This window comes from Schistocerca cancellata, chromosome 5 (genome assembly GCF_023864275.1).
Source record: "Schistocerca cancellata isolate TAMUIC-IGC-003103 chromosome 5, iqSchCanc2.1, whole genome shotgun sequence".
Taxonomy (NCBI): Eukaryota; Metazoa; Arthropoda; class Insecta; order Orthoptera; family Acrididae; genus Schistocerca; species Schistocerca cancellata.
In genome coordinates this window covers 109,990,730-110,006,080 of record NC_064630.1, presented here as the reverse complement: position 1 = coordinate 110,006,080, position 15,351 = coordinate 109,990,730, and the positions used below count along the sequence as shown (strand labels likewise).

Sequence of the window (15,351 nt, the reverse complement as noted above, 5' to 3'; positions counted from 1 at the left end):
CCTCGGACCCCGAACAACACGAAGAGCAGTATCGTGAAACGACAAATAACACTTTCGGTAGGTGACGATCCTGCGGATTTCGAAATCCGCCATCTGCTCATCGACATTTTTCCGTTTACAAGACATAACACATGCGGTCTCCTCTGCCATTAATTTTTAGTCTATTTTGGCATTGCGTGACGTTCCCTCACACTGGATGTGAAACACCAATTGAGCTCAGAGCCCCCATAAATTAAAATCGTGCCACGAGCACATCTAATGGATCTTATCGATTACGTCGATGTGTTTAAAATGGCTGCAGTCCTTTCCAGGAGACTTGCCTTTGGGTTCACTTTTGCTATAGTTCTGTGTTCCAAGTATTAATATTTATTAAGTCGATACATAAATTCACAGTACATGGTTTATTGGCAAACATCGTTCACCCAGTAACAAAGCGTCGGCTATATTGGTTCGGAGTTGCCAACTTAATTTTCGGAGACAATACGATAGCTATGTGAATGGCAAGTCACACAGCCTACCCCAATGAAGTCTTACAAAGAACTGTTGTTGGGGTCTCTCAACAATGCATATATAGACATGCCGCTGCCCCCCAGCCCCACCAGATTGTTGGATATGAGGTGACTAAAACTAAATATGTGGTAAATAGTAGAAGGAAGCCTAATCTATGTTACTTTTAACACGAAAGAGACTTCCACTTGCGAACTACGTCATTTGTAATGTATACAGTAGCAATAGTATTTGAGTGATTTATTCCATCCAAAAATCGTTCTGTCATCTTAGCAAATTGAAGTAAGAGTAATTTACATGAAATTTGTATTGACTGCAAAATGTTTTGAAGTGTTTCATCTTAATGAATTTGTTGTGCTCATTGCATAACTGATCTTACGCATCGTGTAATCCCCATATTTCCAATGTTATGGATAACAAAATATTGAGTTTAATATGCCTAAATATTTTCTCTATATGAATTCATCTCATCTATTTGCCTTCCTGCAGCAGGTGTAAAACAAGATATTTTGCCCACTAACATAAATCAATTGTCCGACACATCTGAAAACATCGTTTAAATGGATTTCGATATTGTACCGTGGATTCCTTTGTTTATACGTGATACAACTTTTTAATTAGCCCAAAGAGTAGGTCCCTCATGAAACTTATTATCCTACCCCGGTCTTCAGTTGCTGTAAATCCTCAATTTATGGTAGCAGAGTACCGAGTATTTGCTTTATGTGGTTACAACATTCGAAATATGAGGTTTTACAAAGATTTCAAAATACACTTTTTATAAGAATTGCTTGATATCTGCGGAATCAACAGTCAGCAGTGTGGTGTTGATGTTAGATATATGTGTTGTGTATAACGAAAATAGAGTTTACGTAATATCATGTTAGGTTAGTATCAAAAAGTCTGCTGCAAAGTTGTTGTCATCCTTTTTGCTCCCATAACCGATAATCGATTACTTTTATATCTCATTTTACACAAAGCGGAGAACTAAACGTGAATTTGTATTCTCCATGCTCGTAAAATTAGCGGATCTGGTATCATTCATGTACGAAAATTACAAGAGCAGATTTTGTTAGAACTATACATTTGCGGCCAATAGAAATTTAAATGCAGTACCACTTAAATGTAGCCACAAACATTGCAATCGGCAGACAGTAACTTAAAGACTTTGTAAAAGCAATCATTTATTTATCTATGAAAGGCAACACAGAAAAGTCATCTCAAGGACCAGATAACTCTCTTACGCAAAACTGTTCTCAGTGGAGCAAGGGACTGGAGAGGGAGCAAATAGAATGATTATAATTGAACTACAATCGGTGACATCAGTAGAGACGAAGCACAAGAGCGGATTACAGAAAGATAGGGAAGAGATTCGAACGTCTCTATGCGAAGGAACCGTTCCGGCATTCATCTTAAGCAAGCTGGATAAATCACAGATTCTCTAAATTTGTTTGGCTGGACAGGGATCTGGGCAGCAGTCCTCCAAATATAGTGTTGTACAACTGCATGTCTTCACTCTGTGTCTGGAGACGAATACTGCGGACATTTTAACATCCCGAACCGACTCTTCGGTACTCAGGTCTGGAAATACGTGAAAAACTAGCTTTTACTTAAAATGGCCTGCAGTAAAAGTTAAACATCAGCCATGACGTTTTAATTTATTGCTTCTATACTACTGACTCTATTCGCATCATATCTTGCAGACAGTATGTACATATAAAGATCAATTTACCTGCCAAATTTTATCACTGTACGACACATAGTGTAGGAGATTTACCCTCATAGACATTGCGATGGTTGAAAACTAGCTTATACTTAAAATTACCCAGACTGTATTCATCCAGTGTTTCAAAACGGGAGCACGTAGCGATTTTTAACAAACTTTTAACAAATCTGTTCGAAGCTATGTCTCGTAAAATAATTAGCACATCAATTTGTTAGTAATGTAACCACACATTTAAAGCTGTTTTATACACGGGAGTTCGAGTCTTTAAATAACCGGCATTTTCTGGTATGGAAATGCACGTGAGGATATCGCGGCCCTTGTGTCCGTTGAAATTGTGCTGAAAGACTGATACCTCGGAGATGATGTGTACCTGAAAGTAAATCTCGCGCTATTAACAGTTAAAAAATAAAGAAATGATGGTGACCAGAGACCAGACGGTTTTCCGTAGACGTACATAAAAAATGATTAGTCCGAGCCATGAAAGACACCATTTGTGCCCTGTTGCAGGAAAACGGCCTTCAAGTCGTCTGTCCAGTGGACAGAATAAATCACGGTAGATGTTTTGAAATCAAACGACTATACAGAATGATTCAGATTCGCCTACCGATGCCGTTTGACACAACCCTCAGGTCTGTATCTGGTCTTCAAAAACCACGCGTGAGGGTTTCTTATTGTCTCGCTCGCTACACGCAAACTATTAGTCCTACAGAAATAATGAGCAAGACCTCTTTGTAGTAATATTTAGTGTAGTTACGTTTGTATTAGTATACGTTGTCGCTAGAGGGCAGGTTTTTCTAGTTGTTCAAGAAAAACGTACACAGATGACATTCAAACACACTCCTGCACTCACTCAGGTAGTATATCGTTCGTGGCACTCCCTCCTGCTACTATACAAAAACTACCGACCACACGAACTATTCTTGAAATTCCACTTCATGATCTCTTTTGGTTGGACTATTATACCGCCAGCCGAGTCGGCTATTTCCTAAATATTATCAATTTAATAGTAACCGCGAGGATAAGGAATGAGAACGACTTTTATAGACGTTACGCTAAAGGTAATTACATTGACAATTAGATCGAATAATAACCCTTACAAGCACAGTAGTTTCATGGTCAGAATGCCTGACGAATACAACGATGTCATCGTTTATTTTACGCTGTTAAAATTCACAAAGTTGATGGGTAGAATTGCCACAAACATCAGTTTTACAGTGCCCGACTAAGTTGATGGTGTATTAAGGGAGGGCAGTGAAGACGAAAAAAAAGTTGAATGTGGGAAATGGACCGTAAAATCGCAAATTTTGGTACAGCTGTAGGAGGGGATGCCGTGAACAACATACAAGACATCTTGACTGGTCGGAGGAGACTGCAGCAGTGGGGATGCGTTCCAAGGTCACTTTTGTATGTTTTTCTTGATTGCCAGGAAAACTACGGCCACTAACGGATACGTATCCTAGAAATTTAACTACATTAAATTTCCTACAAGAAGTTCATGTTCATTTTTACTGTAGGACTAATAGTGTGTGCATAAAGAACGAGAGTGTGTTAATGTCGAGCGTGGTTTTTGAAGGTCAGATGTAGAATTGCGGGTAGCATAAAACAGCATCGGTAGGGGTTCCTGAATCACCCTGATATAATTTACAGTTGACGAAAACTCCCAGGGAGTTGTAAAACGAATTCATGTATAGCAATGAAATACTGTTACAATTATGTCGAAAATTGCAAGTACCTTCGAAATCCGTCTGTAAATATCATTCATGCATTCCTTTGGTATGATACGAAACGCTACGGAGAATCAACGATTGCATGTACTGTTCCCATAAAAAAGCAATATGAATGCAGATTGAGTGTATAAATCAAGAAGAAAGTTCGCTGAATCGAACCTTTTGCGTCTGGAATGTCAGCCAATCATTTCCTTCACAGATAGCAGAATTCTATCGCTACTACTACATGCAGCACGCCGGAAGCAAACGTAATGGCGCTGTTCCAAGTGAAACCTTGTTTTGCAGACCCGTTATACTCCTCCGAGTACTAAGAATATTGGAAACTATATTGATTTAATAATGAATAAACAATGCATAGTAAGTAGAATTCTCTTTGTTGAGATATTTCGCAAAAATGGCTCTGAGTACTATGGGACTTATCTTCTGAGGTCATCAGTCCCCTACAACTTAGCACTACTTAAACCTAACTAAAGTAAGGACATCACACACATCCATGCCCGAAGCAGGATTCAAACCTGCGACCGTCGCCGACGCGCGATTCCAGAATGTAGCGCCTAGAACCGCTCGGCCACTCCGGCTGGCCAAGCAATGAAGTAGGTTAATTATATGCTAGTAGCAGAGCAGTGCGAGTAGCATATCTGCTCGTAATAAATAGTAACATTTTACCCGCTAAAGAAACTTTACCTGAATTTCACGTTGTTTGCTCTATTGTTTGTATGGTTATAGCAGCTTCAACTATTAAATGACGTCAGAAAATAGCTTTCAGGTAATTACGACGACGTTCGTAGAAGCTGAGTGCATGAAAAAGGTCCAGGGCATGCCGACTGTCAAGACGTATCTTTAGTACGGCCCTGTGTAATGTTAGACGGCATTGCTGGCTACAATGTGAAAACGGTACTCAATGTTCATTGCCATCATTTTAGCAGTACCCTGTGTCATTGGAAATGTGCGCTACTGCGAACTGTGAAATTGTACGTGGGTTTTAGAGAAAAATTATGGAACATGAAGTTACATGTTCCAACACTGCATCCTCGTTAAAGAGTACCCGTATACAGTTATAAGATCACTCTCTTTTTCTACTAAGCCTCCGGGAGAGTCTGTTTAGTTAGTGAGATCTTAAAGGACGGCATAACAAGCGTACTGTATGACGTACACAATTACTGTCCTGCCTTTTCCATCCAGGACTTAGAGAGCTGAGTGTATTCTCCTCGTCCCTGGATTATCATACTAAGTCGTAGCATAGGATTTACTCCTATCTACATTGCCGCAAAGCTTTCGTAGTTGACGTCCGTCGCAGAGATAATATCAGCGCCATCCGATTCTCTGGAAAATACATTCCTGTATCCTGTAATTTCTAAATGCTGAAAGCGGAAATATATTTTAGTGCAAATAACGATCTTGGTTGCCCTTACGATGCGGTTTTTTAACGAAAACACGGTTATCTGACAAAAGTTAAACAATGGATCAGTTTTAACTAAAGAACTAGCCATTTACTGAAAGCATGGTCTTACGACAGAACCAGAATCGAAAGGCATCCCATCGGCAACTGGCTAATATGACGCGCAGTCTAAAGCTTGTACTTACAGTCGTGGAATATCGTAACTCTTCGTACACCTTCCTTTTCTTCAACATCGTTCGTTTATTGAAATGATTACTCTCATGCTTCGTAATGTTGTAAGAAAGTTTTTGTGACCAAAAGGGTTCTCTCAGTATCTTTGCTGGAAAATGTGGCTTTTATTAGTAGATATTTATTAAACTAAATCACTAGCTTCTTCACACAATAATGGCTGTGGTGTGCCTATATATCGTGCATTGGTATAAATGTCTTTCTCACAGCTAGTCTCAGCACCTCATCCCACCTTCTATCGGCAATGGCAGATGGTCCAGCGGATACTTCAACCAGCGAGGGAACCATCCTATGCGTTCTGCGGTGCTGCCTAAGTTTATTGAATACTGCTGATATCTGCAGACACGATATAAAGTGTAAATGAGGAACGTAAGAAAATAAAATGTAACCTGAAAATAAGAGGTATCTTGCAAAAGTCTAGACCATTTCTGTAAGCTTAAAAATGTGTGAGTTACGTATGTATGTTTCTGCCACACACGTAAGCTAAGAATGAATGGCAACACAGAAACAGCGCCAAATATCTAGTAACTATTGACTCATTTGAGTGGGGTTCGCCGCAGATGATTCCATCCAAACGGGACTTGATGAAAATTGGCTATACAGGGAACTTCTCAAGTCTGCATGAAACGTCCATGTGCGATAGAACTCGTCTTGAGGTGCAACTTTGGTTAGCGATGAACAACACAACCTTCAGCATGTGTGTCTCTAAGAGGAGAAAGGCATTTTAGAAGAGAATAAGGAACTCTAATTTCGCTGGACCACCTCCCTTTCATACGGAGCAGATGACAACGCACAAGGCAAAAGTACGGCGCAGAGACCCTACGCCGTAGCGTAGTTGGGAAGAGTCAGCGAACATTTTGTCCCCAACAAAAGTAGTTCCCTATGGTATGATCTATCACCCCTAGGCATTTAGTACAAAGACTTTAAAATTTCCTGTATAACAGTATTCAGGCCCAAAAAATTTGGGTGTGCGAAATCGATCTTTGAATATGTGGTGAATGTTATAAGAATCTTTTGAATCCCATAACTACAAAAAACTGTTATAAAAAACATAAATCAATGGTTTCAAAGCTTTGAAGCCATAAATATTATTTCCTTACAACACAGTTAGTTTCGATTTCAAACGCACATAATTAGCAAAGGCAGACTTTTCATATTTACTTCCAACTTATTTCACTGTTTCTTACTCAAATGTGTATTGTGACGTGCTAACGCCATTTTAGGATCTCTTCCCACATCCGTTTATCTACAGCACTATTACATTACTCTTTATATTTGTTCTGTGTTAACTTCTCCTCACTCGTGTAATTTTCAAGTTAAATGCGTTCATTGTTTTTATTTTACTGTGCTGTCAGCTGAAAATAAATTTAGAGGAGCCGTATAACAGCGTGAACGTTATTTCAGTCTGGTACTTTTTCTGCAAACGAGGTAGGTAAATTTGAATTTCTTGTGTCATCTATAAACATATCTACACAGTGTCCAGAAATACGGGTATGCATATTCTAAATGAAACCAAGTGTACTTGGATTTATGTAACTAAGTGGGCAAATGAATATTTATTTTTTTAATGGCATTACCAACGTACACCTTGTAGTACAAACTAAATTTCATAGCTGTTACTCAAAGTGCCAAATGCCATGAAATGATTGTCTGGTATTTTCTAAAGTGGCTTCATCACCGACTAACCATTACGAACATCTAACTGTGGTGACGTCCAAAGTGCACCGTTTATCAAGGCTGCTGCATAAACGTCAGTATCGTTGGCAGTTGTTTGTAACAAAACATATGAGGTTCACCGTCTGTTAACTCGACTATGGCGACTTTGTAAAATATGTATACATATTTACATACTCTTTTACTCTTTTGGACAGTTGTTTCACTATATATATATATATATATATATATATATATATATATATATATATATATATATATATATATATATATATATCACAACCAAGGTTTCGGTGCTTTAGCCTGTTATTTGAGTTACTTGCAATTATGTTATTATGTATAGTGATACAGATTGTTTATGCGTGTACCAGAATGCATCTTAGCCAGTAATGTTAGACGATGGTCTAATAAACCAAAACCTAAGTTATCTTCGCACTATAACCAATTTACAAACACATTTCAAACATTCGTAGCTCTATGAAGATTTCATTCTTGACCGTTGGTTTCTTTATTTCGAAAAAGTTCAGGATCACATATCAAGTGTGGAGCTTTCACCCTAAAGGCTTGGAGCACCCTGCATAATACTATTTCATCAAGGTGGAAATAATGAAAGAAGGTAACGTCTCCTTTTCCATCGTCGGTACTACTCTACAGTGCTTTACTTCACTGTTAGCTCTGCAGATTCGTTCATTCTACCTGCTTCCTTGTTTTCTTGAGACGAATAACAACACATTTTCTTGGGCCATGCAGTACTGCACACCTTTAGTGCGAACTGAAGCAGAACCAAGGGGTCAAATATTATGCTAGAAAGAAGTAAATCTGCAAATAATAAAAATAGTAGCAGAGGGATGTGTACTCGAGACTGCGGCAGGCTGGCCCGTTTCTTTTATTGCTTTTTCCTCTAGGTTGTATTTTAAATTTAGCCATTGATATTTTTATGTGGGAACGTTGATGCATCGTTTCAGCACCTCCACGATTAAGTTTTTAAGGATTCTTACTGTTTGTCTCTTAATAAAAAAAATACTTAGTACAGTAACACCATTCTAAGGACAACATACCACTCCCACGGGACAAGTTGGGCACCCATTGGAGAAAGTTGGCCCATCAATTTTCTCATGTAATTTAGTTACGACATTGGTTATTTAATTGAAAATACTTTGGCTTTAACATTCACGTTTTATTATAATACAAATTACAGCAACTTTGTGACAAAAATTGCAGTCATTAATTTGTGTAATTACTGCTATAGTAAGAGTTTGACAGAACAGTATGTCCACTATTTTCGTCAGTCTTCGTCTGAATACTCGATTGGATCTTCATAGTTCAAACATTTACGGAAACGTCATTTCATGTTTTTCTTAACACATGACAGATGAACCTACCGCTTACAACTTGCTCATTGAATCCATTAATCTTCTGGATTGCTGTTAGAGAATGTTTTAAAGAAGCTAATACACAGGACGTCTTCATCCACATCTTCATTTCCGTGTTTTTTAAGAACTTGCTTATGAATGCCTACTTCGGTTTTGCACTTTATCTGAGGAGTATTATCATGCGTTTTAGCTTGACTATGCCCATACTTTTAGAATAAAACTTATGACTCAGAATCTCTATATTTATCTTGAAAGTGTTTTCTACTATGTCTACGAGGGCTTGTCCGCATTGTAATATTTCTTTCATTCGAGTGTCTTAAGGTAGTTTTAGTTTGTTGGTTATCCTTTTCTTTTGTTGAGATTTCTCAAATTGTTTGACTTCTTGAGGCATTGAGAAGAAGGGCTGGTAGGGTGATGTAATGTTTAAGAGGCGTTGTTACTGACAGCATGGGCCTACCATTGTTTTCTTGACCAGTTTGAGGGCTATCTTCAACAATTAAACCACAACCAACAGGATTAGGATGAGGTCTTCTTTGTTACTTATGAAGGCAGAAGTTCACTGCCAGTGAAAATGTGTCTGTTTGTTGGGGTGGGTCGGAGTGGGGGGGGGGGGGGGGGGCGTTTCACTTTCAATCCAAGAAATATATTTCTGGACATAATTGATCTCGTTAGTCCACTTATTGCAATGCCTGCGATGTCGTATCCTGTTTGTTTGCTGCCACCCATGCATCATACCAACTTCTTAACGTGGCTGTAAACACTTATGTCTATGGGCTATACTTTGTGGCTAAAGTGAGAAGGGCAACAAGGAGAAGGAAAAGACAAAAGTGTGACACCAATTTGCTTGCAAAAATCAGCGGATAAATGCGAACTATGGTTGACAATTAGTACCAAGTAAGGATGATCTTGAGAGCATATAACATTTGATAATAAATGTTACAGCTATTTCAAGAAGATAATATCTGTCTTTCGTCCTATGGAATGGGAACTATCTTTGCTCCCAGCAGGGCTGTCTCTGATAAATGGAGCTTGCCGTTAACCCTACAGAATATGAAAAATGAAGGAACGCTATTTCCAGTAGCACTAACAGATAAAACCGTAGTGATAACAGATCCACTTTCAGAAGATGTTACCTGCCCTAGTTGATGGTATCCCCTTCCAGCGACTATTTGCCAAGCCCCAGTTTCATCTACATTTGAGATATCATTAGGGTTCCATTTCATATTTGTTAAAACACTGTTGAGATCCTTTAAAAAGGAAAATAGGCCGTCTTGTGTTTGTTGAAGATAGTACATCATGCCAAACTAGTTGCCTGAGGAATTCGAATGTAGAGTTTTGGGTGCCATTTCAGAAATCCTGAAAACCACTCAGGTGTCGCCATTCCAAAGTCGCTCTGAGACTGCGGTATTTTATGTTGACATGCTACTCATGGCTGTAGGCAAACCGCCTAACTTCTTTTGGCGAAAGGCCAAAGCATATGTCACATGATATAATAATGCGGCAATAGCTGTGCGTCAATCAGTGTATAGAACATGCAGATCATTAGGGTAGGACTCTTAGATTACTGGCTGCCTACGTGTGAGAACTTGTAGTAGGAACAACTTGCGCGAGTAATACTATAGGCCGTAAATACGGACCTGATAGCCGTTTACCATTTGTTTTGGAGGCAATAGAGCCTAATTAGTTGAACTTTAAACCTTTTATGGAAGTTATCTAGATTCCCACATGTCCGAAATATTTTCTTGGTTACGGATGCTGCTCCACTCTTCGAGTGTATTTTCGTGCATTAGATGTGATCTAGACGTTGACTACGTTGCGCAGATTGAAGTTAATAAGACAGCGTGGTAGGATGGCGAGTTGGGCCAATGTGCGCCCTTTTAAGCGGGTTATTGTGCCTATCGCCATATTGAAAATATTTTCCTTCGTTTACGAAAACGTTTTGTACATTTATCGCTGTATGCAGTGTTAAAATAATTCTTAATCTGTCGACATTGATCGTTGTACGTACCTGTTAAGTAAGAGCGTTGGCTTGGCGTACAAAGCAAAATATCTCGATGAAGAAAATTTACTATCGATAACAATAAAAATCAAAATATATGTCTTTCCTTGCTCGACAATCTAGCAGCACTGAAGGTGTTCGTGGAAGTACTATGGTACTCTTTCCACTAATCACCTTGGTCAGTGGCATATTCAAAGGGAATTTAATGGAAATGGTATGAACTCTCCGACGTGTTCATATGTGTAACGTGCCCGGGTCACCCCTACCACATTTTGCAACTGTCAAAAAAATGTGATTTATAACAGATGTGTTTCGCTAGATTTTAAGGCATCTTTAGTGATCAGTATTTTTGGATCTTACTTTCTTCTGCACGTAAACGTTGGATTTATGTTTTATTACACTTGCAAAAGACAGTATACGGTATTCCAGATATCACGTGTTACTGCGACCTTGGAAGAGACGCTTAAAAGATAACGTGTAATAAAAGTGGAATAGTTGAATTGTAATTATACACGCACGTACAGATGTAAAAATTCACCAATCAGTCTCACTAGTAATTAAGATGTGGACGTAAACTGAGCGACAAAGATCACAGTGTGTGCCAGGTCGGGCTCGTTCTTTGTACAATTCAGTCCACCTATATCAGTAAGCTTCTTGATGTCTATCCCTTCACTATGCGTTGGTAGATACTTGCTCAGCTGATGAAAAGCACCATTGAAGAAACGCTGACTAAATATGCATCGAAGAAAGGCTACTTAAGCTTGGAGCATCATCCGCAAGCTCTTAAATATTCCGGGCATGTGGGACACTAAATAATTTGCGTAAAAGGTTTAAAGTTCAACTGTTTTTGTTGTGGTGGTCTACAGTCCTGAGACTGCTTTGATGCAGTTCTCCATGCTACCCTATCCTGTGCAAGTTTCTTCATCTCCCAGTACCTACTGCAACCTACATCCTTCTGAATCGGCTTAGTGTATTCATCTCTTGGTCTCCCTCTACGATTTTTACCCTCCACGCTGCCCTCCAATGCTAAATTGGTGATCCCTCGATGCCTCAGAACATGTCCTACCAACCGATCCCTTCTTCAAGTCAAGTTGTGCCACAGACTCCTCCCCAATTCTATTCAATACCTCCACATTAGTTATGTGATCTACCCATCTAATCTTCAGCATTCTTCTGTTGCACCACATTTCGAAAGCTTCTATTCTCTTCCTGTCCAAACTATTTATCGTCCACGTTTCACTTCCATACATGGCTACACTCCACACAAATACTTTCAGAAACGACTTCCTGACACTTAAATCAATACTCGATGTTAACAAATTTCTCTTCTTCAGAAACGCCTTCCTTGCCATTGCCAGTTTAGATTTTATATCTTCTCTACTTCGACGACCATCAGTTATTTTGCTCCCCAAATAGCAAAACTCCTTTACTACTTTAAGTGTCTCATTTCCTAATCTAATTCCCTCAGCATCACCCGACTTAATTCGACTACATTCCATTATCCTCGTTTTGCTTTTGTTGATGTTCATCTTATATCCTCCTTTCAAGACACTGTCCATTCCGTTAAACTGCTCTTCCAAGTCCTTTGCTGTCTCTGACAGAATTACAATGTCATCGGAGAACCTTTTCTTCTCCATGGATTTCAATACCTACTCCGAATTTTTCTTTTGTTTCCTTTACTGCTTGCTCAATATACAGATTGAATGACATTGGGGAGAGGCTACAACCCTGTCTCACTCCCTTCCCAACCACTGCTTCCCTTTCATGCCCCTCGACTCTTATAACTGCCATCTGGTTTCTGTACAAATTGTAAATAGCCTTTCGCTCCCTGTATTTTACCCCTGACACCTTTAGAATTTGAAAGAGATTATTCCAGTCAACATTGTCAAAAGCTTTCTCTAAGTCTACAAATGCTAGAAATGTAGGTTTGCCTTTCCTTAATCTTTCTTCTAAGATAAGTCGTAAGGTAAGTATTGCCTCACGTGTTCCCATATTTCTATGGAATCCAAACTGATCTTCCCCGATGTCGGCTTCTACCAGTTTTCCCATTCGTCTGTAAAGAATTCGTGTTCAACTAACTAGGCTTTATTGCCTCCAAAATAATTTGCAAATGGCTGACAGGTCAGTATTTACTGCTGAAAATATTACTGGTGGAAGTTAGTTAGTGTTTTTATTACTCGTTTTCACAGGAGTGTCCTATACAATGACTTCCCCACAGCTCTTTCCGAGTTATTATTTCATGTCGCTCAGAGGTCTTCTTAGAAAGAGGTACTCGCCATAATATGGAGAGATTGTTCCCAAAACATGCCACGCGGAGTTTTAAGTATGACAAGAAAATATCTTCCTAACCACTTACTCTTACTTTTAAGGGATCCTCCATTTTCAGCTGGTTACCTGTATTCCCGTTCGCCAGCGTTCACGACGATGGCAGTCTTTCTCTTTCAGATCTCTCTTCCTCTTTCCTGGCGGCGACCATTCCATGACTGCTATTGACCATCATCCTTACTCCATTTCCCGTACATAGCCATACCATTGAAGAGCTCTATCCTCAATTCTCTGCACGACTGGTTGTTCCATCTCCATTTCCTCCCTAATTTCCTCATTTCTTCTCCTCTCAGGTTTGGATATCCTGGCTCCTCTTCTAAATCCATCCATATCTACTACCTGTACTATGCTTCTGTGCCTCTCCCCAGTGTCCATCCCTGTGCCCCATACGTTAGTATTCTTTCCGGAATACTGTTCTTTGCTTCTCCTGTTATTGCCTGGCTTCCTCACAACTCCATTTAGTATTTTAATTGCAGCTCTTGGCTATTGTGTCCTGCGTTGCACATCTGCTGCACAGCTTTCCGAGGAACTACCAATCAATACTAAGTATTTAAACTGCTTTACAGCTTTAATGGTTCCCTGCGGCAGTATTACATCCTTTCCATCTCTTCCCACTACTAGATATTCGGTTTTACTCATATTTATTCTAAGGCCTCCTCGTTCAAATGTTTCCATTAATTTCTTCATCACAATTCTGACATCCTCTCAACTTTGTGCTATCAGTACTAGAGCATTAGCTAAGAATAATGAGTACGAGAATGGAATAGAGGGGAGAACCGATGAAGGTACTCTAGGTACCTTCCGCCACACACCGTCAGGTGGCTTGCGGAGTATGGATGTAGATGTAGATGTAGATGTAGATACAGATGCTGGAATGGAATTCCCGTACCTCAGTATGACTGACTCCACCTTTCCAGTATATGGTGCATATATGTTATAGGTGGAGTCGGCGCCATACTGCGGTCCTGTGTAAGCCCTTTCGATGTTTGGAATGTCTCACTCAACTTTCTTCTTTAACTGCTGCATGCGATTAGTGTATATTCTCCGAATTGGGATATTTGTTGTGCTCTGCACGTATACCATGAGATCAAACGTATCCGGACACCTGCCTGACAATGACTTACAAGTTCATAGCACTCTCCATCGGAAATGCTGGAATGCAATATGGTGTTGGCCCACTCTTAGCCCTGATGATAGCTTCCACCCTCGCAGGCATATGTTCAGTCAGGTGCTGGAAGGTTTCTTGGGGAATGGCAGCCCATTCTACAAGGAGTGCTGCACTGAGGTGAGGTATGGATGTCGGTCGGTGAGGCCTGGCACGAAGTATTCTATAGGATTTAGGTCAGGACTCAGTGCAGGCAGTCCATTACAGGGATGTTATTGTCGTGTAACCACACCGCCACAGGTCGTGTATTATGAACAGGTGCTCGATCGTGTTGAAAGATGCAATCGTCATCCCCGAATTGCTCTTCAACAGTGGGAAGCAAGAAGGATCTTAAAAGTCAGTGTAGGCCTGTGCTGTGACAGTGCCACGCTAAACAACAAGGGGTGCAAGCCCCGTCTACGAAAAACACGACCACACCATAATTCCACCACCTTCGAATTTTACTGTGAGTACTACATACGCTGGCAGCCGACGTTCACCGGGCATTTGCCATACCCACACCCTGCCATCGGATCGCCACATTTGTACCGTGATTCGTCACTCCACACAACGTTTTTCCACTGTTCAATCGTCCAATGTTTATGCTCCTTACACCAAGCCAGGCGTCGTTTAGCATTTACCGGCGTGATGTGTGCCTTACTGGCAGCCGCTCGACCATGAAATTCAAGTTTCCTCACCTCCCATCTAGCTGTCGTAGTACATGCAGTGGATACTGAGGCATTTGGGAATTCCTGTGTGATAGTCTGGATAGATGTCTGCCTGTTACACATTACGACCCTCTTCAACTGTAGGCTGTCTCTGTCAGTCAACAGACGAGGTCGGACTGTACGCTTTTGTGCTGTACGTTTCCCTTCACGTTTCCATTTCACTATCACGTCGGAAATAGTAGACTTAAGGATGTTTAAAAGTGTGGAAATCACGCGTACAGAAGTATGACACAAGTGACACCCTATCACCTGACCACGTTCGAAGTCCGTGAGTTCCGCGGAGCTTGCAATTATGGTCTCTCACGATATCTAATGACTACTGACGTCGCTGATATGTAGTACCTGGCACTACATGGCAGCACAATGCACCTAATGTGAAAAGCATAAGTTTTTGAGGGTGTCCGGATACCTTTGATCACAAAGTGTACGTACTACACTGCTTCGCAGAGTGCGTCGATGGGTACAGAATCATATGCTTTCTCTAAATCCAAATACATTAAGTATACTTCGTGACCCTTAGAATA

General features: G+C 40.1%; 1 protein-coding gene across 1 annotated transcript in view; it reads left to right on the top strand.

Moving 5' to 3' along the window:
- Positions 1-15,351, top strand: part of LOC126188386 (nephrin-like) — a 1,033,277-nt gene that overhangs the window by 874,886 nt on the left and 143,040 nt on the right. The gene's annotated exons all lie outside the window — the stretch shown is intronic.